Below are 6,843 nucleotides of genomic sequence, written 5' to 3'. Positions count from 1 at the left end.
CCTGAGGTGCCTGCACCGACTAGAGAGGAAGTTGTTGATGATGATCATGAAACTTCAGATCAAGTTGCTACTGAACTTCGTAGGTCCACAAGGACATGTTTCGCACCAGAGTGGTACGGCAACCCTGTCTTAGAAATCATGTTGTTAGACAACGGTGAACCTTCGAACTATGAAGAAGCGATGGCGGGCCCGGATTCCGACAAATGGCTGGAAGCCATGAAATCCGAGATAGGATCCATGTATGAAAACAAAGTATGGACTTTGACTGACTTGCCCGTTGATCGGCGAGCCATAGAAAATAAATGGATCTTTAAGAAGAAGACAGACGCGGATGGTAATGTGACCATCTATAAAGCTCGGCTTGTTGCTAAGGGTTATCGACAAGTTCAAGGGGTTGACTACGATGAGACTTTATCACCCGTAGCGAAGCTAAAGTCCGTCCGAATCATGTTAGCAATTGCCGCATTCTATGATTATGAGATATGGCAAATGGACGTCAAAACGGCATTCCTTAATGGTTTCCTTAAGGAAGAATTGTATATGATACAACCAGAAGGTTTTGTCGATCCTAAGAATGCTGACAAGGTGTGCAAGCTCCAACGCTCGATTTATGGGTTGGTGCAAGCATCTCGGAGTTGGAACATTCGCTTTGATGAGATGATCAAAGCGTTTGGGTGTATGCAGACTTATGGAGAAGCCTGCATTTACAAGAAAGTGAGTGGGAGCTCTGTAGCATTTCTCATATTGTATGTGGATGACATACTGTTGATGGGAAATGATATAGAATTCTTGGAAAGCATAAAGGCCTACTTGAACAAGTGTTTTTCAATGAAGGACCTTGGAGAAGCTGCTTATACATTAGGCATCAAGATCTATAGAGATAGATCGAGACGCCTCATTGGTCTTTCACAGAGTACGTACCTTGACAAGATATTGAAGAAGTTCAAAATGGATCAGTCAAAGAAGGGGTTCTTGCCTGTATTGCAAGGTACGAGATTGAGCATGGCTCAATGCCCGACCACGGCAGAAGATATGAGTGTCGTCCCCTATGCCTCGGCCATAGGGTCTATCATGTATGCTATGCTGTGTACCCTCATGTAAACCTTGCCGTAAGTTTGGTAGGTAGGTACCAAAGTAATCCCGGCATGGAACACTGGACAACGGTCAAGAATATCCTGAAGTACCTGAAAAGGACTAAGGAAATGTTTCTCATTTATGGAGGTGACGAAGAGCTCGTCGTAAAGGGTTACGTCGATGCTAGCTTCGACACAGATCTGGATGACTCTAATTCACAAACCGGATACGTGTATATTTTGAATGGTGGGGCAGTAAGCTGGTGCAGTTGCAAGCAAAGCGTTGTGGCGGGATCTACATGTGAAGCAGAGTACATGGCAGCCTCGGAGGCAGCACAAGAAGCAGTCTGGGTGAAGGAGTTCATTACCGACCTAGGAGTCATACCCAATGCGTCGGGCCCGATGACTCTCTTCTGTGACAACACTGGAGCTATTGCCCTTGCCAAGGAGCCCAGGTTTCATAGGAAGACCAGGCATATCAAGCATCGCTTCAACTCCATTCGTGAAAGTGTTCAAAGTGGAGACATAGAGATTTGTAAAGTACATACGGACCTGAATGTAGCAGATCCGTTGAATAAACCTCTCCCTAGAGCAAAACATGATCAACACCAGAACTGCATGGGTGTTCGAGTCATCACAATGTAACTAGAATATTGACTCTAGTGCAAGTGGGAGACTGTTGGAAATATGCCCTAGAGGCAATAATAAAATGGTTATTATTATATTTCTTTGTTCATGATAATTGTCTATTGTTCATGCTATAATTGTGTTATCTGGAAATCGTAATACATGTGTGAATACATAGACCACAACACGTCCCTAGTGAGCCTCTAGTTGACTAGCTCGTTGATCAAAAGATAGTCATGGTTTCCTGACTATGGACATTGGATGTCATTGATAACGGGATCACATCATTAGGAGAATGATGTGATGGACAAGACCCAATCCTAAGCTTAGCTCAAAAGATCGTGTAGTTCGTTTGCTGTAGCTTTTCTGAATGTCAAGTATCATTTCCTTAGACCATGAGATTGTGCAACTCCCGGATACCGTAGGAATGCCTTAGGTGTGCCAAACGTCACAACGTAACTGGGTGGCTATAAAGGTACATTACAGGTATCTCCGAAAGTGTCTGTTGGGTTGACACGAATCGAGACTGGGATTTGTCACTCCGTATGACGGAGAGGTATCTCTGGGCCCACTCGGTAATGCATCATCATAATGAGCTCAATGTGATCAAGTGGTTGATCACGGGATCATGCATTACGGTACGAGTAAAGTGACTTGCCGGTAACGAGACTGAACAAGGTATTGGGATACCGACGATCGAGTCTCGGGCAAGTAACGTACCGATTGACAAAGGGAATTGTATACGGGGTTGCTTGAATCCTCGACATCGTGGTTCATCCGATGAGATCATCGAGGAGCATGTGGGAGCCAACATGGGTATCCAGATCCCGCTGTTGGTTATTGTCTGGAGAGCCGTCTCGGTCATGTCTACGTGTCTCCCGAACCCGTAGGGTCTACACACTTAAGGTTCGGTGACGCTAGGGTTGTAGAGATATGAGTATGCAGTAATCCGAAAGTTGTTCGGAGTCCCGGATGAGATCCTGGACGTCACGAGGAGTTTCGGAATGGTCCGGAGGTGAAGAATTATATATAGGAAGTGTAGTTTCGGCCATCGGGAAAGATTCGGGGTCACCGGTATTGTACCGGGACCACCGGATGGGTCCCGGGGGTCCATCGGGTGGGGCCACCCATCCTGGAGGGCCCCATGGGCTGAAGTGGGGAGGGGAACCAGCCCATAGTGGGCTGGTGCGCCCCCCCTTGGGCCCCCCTGCGCCTAGGGTTGGAAACCCTAGGGTGGGGGGCGCCTCCACTTGCCTTGGGGGGCACTCCACCCCCTTGGCCGCCGCCCCCTTGGAAGATCCCATCTCCAGGGCCGCCCCCCCTAGGGGGCCTATATAAGGGGGAAGGGAGGGCAGCCGCACCAAAAAGTCTCGGCGCCTCCCTCTCCCCTGCTACACCTCTCCCTCTCGCAGAAGCTCGGCGAAGCCCTGCTGCGATCATTGCTGCATCCACCACCACGCCGTCGTGCTGCTGGATCTTCATCAACCTCTCCTTCCCCCTTGCTGGATCAAGAAGGAGGATACGTCATCCGCTCCGTATGTGTGTTGAACGCGGAGGTGCCGTCCGTTCGGCACTTGGTCATCGGTGATTTGGATCACGGCGAGTACGACTCCATCATCCCCATTCTCTTGAACGCTTCCGCTCGCGATCTACAAGGATATGTAGATGCACTCTCCTCTCGTTGCTAGTTGACTCCATAGATTGATCTTGGTGAAATGTAGGAATTTTTTTGTTTTCTGCAATGTTCCCCATCAGTTTCTACCTCAGTTATCATATGTGCGCTGCGTATATTACCATCTATTTACACATAAATTATCGGGTATCTTTTCACATTTATCTTCCCCAATGGTTAAAGTTACCACGATATTTGTATCTAAATTATCAGGTCTATGGCGTGAATGTTATCATGCTATTTACAGGAATTACCGAGGGGCGGGTTCAACAAATTTATTCCCAATGATCAAAGTTACCATGATGCTTGAAACAAAAAGTTTTTCAGTGCTAACATATTAAAGGCAAGAACATGTCAAAAATAGTATTTCCCTTAGCTTGTTCAACAATCAGTGTCATAAGTGAGGTGGTTAGTTCCCTTTGTTGATTACCTGCAAACCAGAGATCAAATCCTAGTCCAACCATTATTTTTGCCCGAAAATTGGGAAGTCCCATGGGGCCATAATTGACGATTGCGAAAATTAGAAAGTCACGAGCAGGTGTGCCCGCGGGAAAGGAAGGAGATCGGGAGGCGTGCAGAAAAGGAAAGAAATCGGGAGGGAGATCGGGAAGGACGTGCGGGAAAGGAAGGAGATCGGGAGGCGTGTCGCAGTTTCGCAATCTGACACACGGTTGCCATATACATATTTCGTTTAAATAAATACATACTCCCTAAGTTCCATAATTGTTGTTGTGCTTTTAGTTCGTCAAAAGTACATATTTTTTCCTTTCAAGGATACTAAAAAGTACCCCATCCGTATCAAAATATAACGCGTTTTTGCAGTTTAATTTAAACTGCAAAAAAGTCTTATATTTTGGTACAGAGGTAGTACATAGTTTTAGGTTCCATTCAAAATGGTATATTTGGATCTATGGGCTGTCTTTTAGATGTCGTGTATCTTTCATCTGCCACATTAGAGCTGGCAGTTTCGACATCAAACTGTCCGACCTGACTGATATCAGAATTGAAAGATTACATTTCGTGCTTTCCAGCTTAAAACTTTGGTGCTGTGAAACCAACTCATTGGCTCTTTGCTATCTACTCTTATATAGGGTTGTTTTATTGATGCAGGCGTTTGATGTGGTTCATCTAAGCCACAGGACGTCCACTCTGTTTGTTAATATCTAAGCACGCTTCTGACACGCAAAATGGCATTGCTTCTTCGCTTCAATCAACTGAGGAACAGCATATGGAGTAGTTGTCCTGCCAGGTTGCTTATGCCACATGCTGGATTGTCATCTGGAAAGTTGCTTGATCCAAAAAGCTATGAGAGGCGCCTTTTCTCAACAAGGGTTCAAGAGACAGCTAGTTTGGACAGAACATGTATTTCCCGGATTCAGCCATTAGAGTTTCAACAGACTTCTGAACATGAGAAATCTGGGCCTCTTCTTATCTTTGATATTAAGACCACTGATTTTTTTCCAGAAGCGTAATAGAATCACTGAGTTTGCAGTCCATGATCTTTGGGCAGGAAAGAATAACACATTTGAAACTCTCCTTAATCCTGAGATGGATGTTCCTAAGTACATTGCAGCTGTCACTAACATCAACAATGATTTGGTCTGCCGACCTGATGTCCCGAGGTGTGTTTCTCTTCCAATGCATTCATGTTATTTCCAATTCCATCACGACACCCCATCCCTTCACATTAGTCGGCGAGCCTGAATGTAAAGAAATTGTCACTAATTAGGATGCACTCACACTCGCACGCCTGTATGCATGCCCAACCTTTTCATTCCTCAACATGGTGCTGTCACAAAGACCATATGGAAGTAAGTCTATTTGTGCAGTAAATTTCTTTGTCGTGTTTTGATAACCATCCATACTACTAGTATGGTAGGCGTTTCTAAGTCTTTATTTTTAGGAATCTTGTGCACTTCGCAAGTTTTTAAAATGGAAATTTGGTTCTTTGTACATCTGACTCTGTTAACACTGAACTTACTCTAAGTGTTATCTTAATCTGAATAATGTAGGTTCAGTGATGTACTTCCATTACTACTGGCGTTAGTTCGAAGCCGCCAAACTCCTGGCAAACCAGTTATATGGGTTGCTCATAATGTAAAACAATTTGATGGCCCTTTCTTGGCCCAAGAGTTTGACCGTTGTTCAGCTCAGATGCCCGAAGATTGGCTGTTTGTTGACACCCTTTGTTTGGCAAGGAAGTTGCCGAAGCTTTCGGCATCAAATGGTACATCATTTTTACTCCAGAGCTGTTGGGTATAAAAACACTTCATATCATCGTGTTTAGGGTATAACACTTTTGCTTGCAAGGGTGGTTTTCTGTCTCTCACTTTTCAAAGTACAATTTTAGCTAAAACCTTGTTTTGGTAGTTCTTTCTTTTACTCCATGTTATTTGTAATGCAACTCCATTTCCCATGTTTGTGCTGTTATTTAGTAGTATTTACTTGTTGGCCTTTGGTTCTGTGAATGCGAAGACCTTTTTTGTTGAAGTGGCTAAGTTTATTTGCTTTTGTCGTTATGTCGATATCATTTTTGCAGTCCCAGTTTGTTACGTAGCTTGTACCATTTGGTAAATCCACAACAGAAATAACCATAATTACAGAGTTCTACTGTTATCTGCAGATAAGAGACATCTCCATGACTTGGGGTCACTATGCAAACGCTATGGGATCTCTGTGGAAGGCCCTCCTCATAGAGCAATGCAAGAAGTGATGAAATTATGTCAAGTTTTCCAGAAAATGAGTTTGATCTAAAACTGACATATGAAGGCCTAATGGATGAGGCCATCAAGGCTAGTTATTTCAGCAAGTTTCTTAAGTAAATACGTAGTATTTGTTGTTTCCAGCTTCCTTGTTTTAGTGGTCGAATTTATTTGACTTTCCCCAATAGGATTAGCCTGTCCTTCACATTGCTGGATATTGTTGCCTTCGCTGTAGGATCTCAAGAATCATGACTTCTTTTTTTATTGAGAAATAGCCGCATTTGTCACTCAAAGCCTCCGTTGAGCTTTATTGATGTGCTTTACTTTCCAAACCTTATCGTTCCTGCCCACATCAACAGGCACGTCAATTCAACTGGCCGCAACTCAAGTACTCATTTTTACCATATCTGCAACGTCTGAAGTAAATTATCCATTTCACCTGGAATGTCACACCCTCTATGGTTGTAATAAAAACAAGTACAACTCATCTAGCAGCATACTACCAAATACATTCTGCTAAGAAGTTCAAATCAAAATCAATGGATGCAGCTAAAAGCATGAGACCTTCTACTTTGGATAGCTTACAGGATTCTGGAGAAGGCCTCCCTGTTCTCGTTGAACGTCCACTGATCTTCTGTGCCGGAGGCGTAGTAGTCGTACACCATCTTCGACAGCTTCTCCTTGGCGAGCTTCTCGTACTCGGACACATTCATGATTATATCCGTGCCCCTGATCGAACAATTCATTGTCAGTTTGCAGTCCATCTGTC

The 6,843-nt window shown here is 44.3% G+C and overlaps 1 pseudogene; it reads left to right on the top strand.

Moving 5' to 3' along the window:
* The first annotated feature begins 4,540 nt into the window (after positions 1-4,540).
* On the top strand, positions 4,541-6,194 carry LOC119358167 (annotated as a pseudogene).
* Positions 6,195-6,843: the final 649 nt, after the last annotated feature.

This window comes from Triticum dicoccoides, chromosome 2A (assembly GCF_002162155.2).
Source record: "Triticum dicoccoides isolate Atlit2015 ecotype Zavitan chromosome 2A, WEW_v2.0, whole genome shotgun sequence".
Classification (NCBI taxonomy): Eukaryota; Viridiplantae; Streptophyta; class Magnoliopsida; order Poales; family Poaceae; genus Triticum; species Triticum dicoccoides.
The sequence above is the reverse complement of the archived record's forward strand: the minus strand, read 5'-3'. Positions and strand labels throughout refer to the sequence as shown.